The 2,500-nt window shown below is 50.0% G+C and overlaps 1 protein-coding gene across 1 annotated transcript in view; it reads right to left on the reverse strand.

Annotated features, from left to right (window-relative positions):
• Nucleotides 1-2,500, reverse strand: part of mbd2 (methyl-CpG binding domain protein 2) — a 42,608-nt gene that overhangs the window by 27,644 nt on the left and 12,464 nt on the right. The gene's annotated exons all lie outside the window — the stretch shown is intronic.

The raw sequence follows: 2,500 nt of genomic DNA on the forward strand, positions 1-2,500 counted from the left end.
CCCCCGAGACACACCAGCGCTCAAGCACTCAGGACCCAAAACCATGCAGAGACCACCACACACACTCTGCACAAAAGCAGTTAAGGCACCAGCAGCAGCATCATGACCACTGGACATGGCTGTTAGGGGCTGAAACACCCACACATCTGGGGAGGAGAACGGTGTGTGTGTGTGTGTGTGTGTGTGTGTGTGTGTGTGTGTACTGTGTGTGTGCATGTACACACACACAGTTCCTATCCAGGCCTGGCGGAAGGATCTACAATTTTATCACTGTGATGTTTTAGTTTGACGTAAAAAAAAATGTTTTAGAGGCACATTCTAGCTGTAATTGCAAACGTGAGGTGGATGAATCACACACCGCCGAAGCGAAAGGAAGTTTCCTACCATCCGGTGACGAAGGTGTGATGATTCTTGCCTGCGATATTCACACCACACAAGCGCTCTTCACCGTTCAAACATGCACTAGAGAGAAATAAAACAAAAAACAGGCTGCAGTATAGGCCTACTGCTAGTTAAGCACATCAACTGCTCACAAATGGGGAGTGGGGGGTGGGGAGAGAGAGAGAGTGTGTGTGTGTGTGTGTGTGTGAGTGTACACACAGCCGCCATTTTATTGAGGCTAAACGAGCAAGGAAGCAGGAGACTTTGTGTACGTGCAGGATCTTATGCAGAACCCCAAGAGAGTGAGCAGAAACCTAGAGCCTCCACCAAGAGACAGAGCGAGAGACGAAAGGAAGAGAGAGAGAGAGAGAGAGAGAGAGAGGGAGATGTGGAGAGAGAGAGAGAGGGAGATGTGGGAGAGAGAGAGAGAGAGAGAGAGAGAGAGAGAGAGGGAGATGTGGAGAGAGAGAGAGAGAGAGAGAGAGAGAGAGAGAGAGAGAGAGAGAGAGAGAGAAGAGAGAGAGAGAGAGAGAGAGAGACAGAGAGACAGAGAGAGAGAGACAGAGAGACAGAGAGAGAGAGAGAGAGATGTGGAGAGGGAGCGAAAGAGAAAGGGGGGAAGGGAGGAGCACAACAAAATGATCGGTGAGATAATGTACTAGACATGCAAGCCAAACAAAATCCATCCAGTCCAAAATCAACAACAACAACAAAACAAAAACAAAAAAGCGTGGGGGGGGGGCAAGGTGGAAGCGAGCAGTGCGAACAAGTACGTTCACCAGCCACCACAGCTCTCCTGGCAAAACGCCAGACGTCTGTGCTGGCGGGCACAGCGGAGAGAGCCTGAACACCACACACACACACACACACCGAGAGATAGAGCCTGCACATTCACACGACAGCCAGCGACGCCTTGTTCTCCTCGAGCATGGGAAATAGAGCGGACATGCGCACACTCAAATGCACATATATATTACACACACACACACACCGCCCCAGTGAACCCTCCCTCTCATGGAGCTGATGGGAGATGACGCCGCTCTGAGCAGATGGTTCAACCACCGCCTACACATACACACAAACACACACACACACACACACACACAAACAGACAGACAGGCAGCCATGTAGACCATGAAGAGACAAACAGAAAAACGCACAGATGAAACACACACACACACTTACATGCACGCACAAAGGCGCTAGACAGGGACAAACAAAAAAACAGAACAAAGACACACACACACACACACACACACACGCCAGAGTGAAACAACAGAAATCCCACATATGTGTCTATGAGGGAAAGGCCAGCAGCATCCATTCTTTGTTTGATCCCTGTTTAGGAATAACGTGACCCATAACGTGCCCATAACACCGCCCCAGTGGCTAACTGCGGACAGCAGGATAGACCCCGTTAGGGAACGGTGCTTTTCATGTGTGACGGTGTGTTATTTTTCTTTTTTTGCTAACAGGAAGTGTGGTGGATTGTGGGCCGCGAGCGAGGCCGGAGCGTGAGATCACAGGCTGGCTTTTGGTCGCTCTGATGTCTCCACCGAGGCTTCCTCGCGTCACATCATCTGAGGGACTCGCTCAGAGCCAACACCGCTGCGTGGGAGTGGGAGACACTTAAGGAGCCGGCGGTTAGCTGCTATCGTTAGCGCTCAGATGTTTATCCCTCTCCTCGCCACTTCCTGAACGATCTAAGCAGACCTGATTAAAGTGGGAGGGAGGAGAAGTAGGGGGACGCCGTCTGACAACATGCCGCTCCATTTTTCTTTCCCTCCCCCTCCTAGGGAATGATGGGTAATGCAGTCCCAGGTCACAGGACGCAAAATGCTAATCATTCAGGCCCCTACAGAATGAACAGCACTCCACCCCGATCACTCAAGCACACCATACAAACACACAAAGAAAAATACATACATGCCCACATCTTCTAAAGAACAGCAAATAAAGGTATAAACTAATACATTAGCAAATAAGCAACAAATAGCTCCTGTAACTTTGTTGTGCTGAGTCTACGGCTCATCCCCCCTGTATGCCTGCATCCTCCTAAACTCCCCCTTTATCACCTTTTTTAGTCTCCTCTTGTGTATCAGAGTCTGTGTGTCTGTGT

Source organism: Alosa sapidissima, chromosome 13 (assembly GCF_018492685.1).
Source record: "Alosa sapidissima isolate fAloSap1 chromosome 13, fAloSap1.pri, whole genome shotgun sequence".
In the NCBI taxonomy this organism is placed as follows: domain Eukaryota; kingdom Metazoa; phylum Chordata; class Actinopteri; order Clupeiformes; family Clupeidae; genus Alosa; species Alosa sapidissima.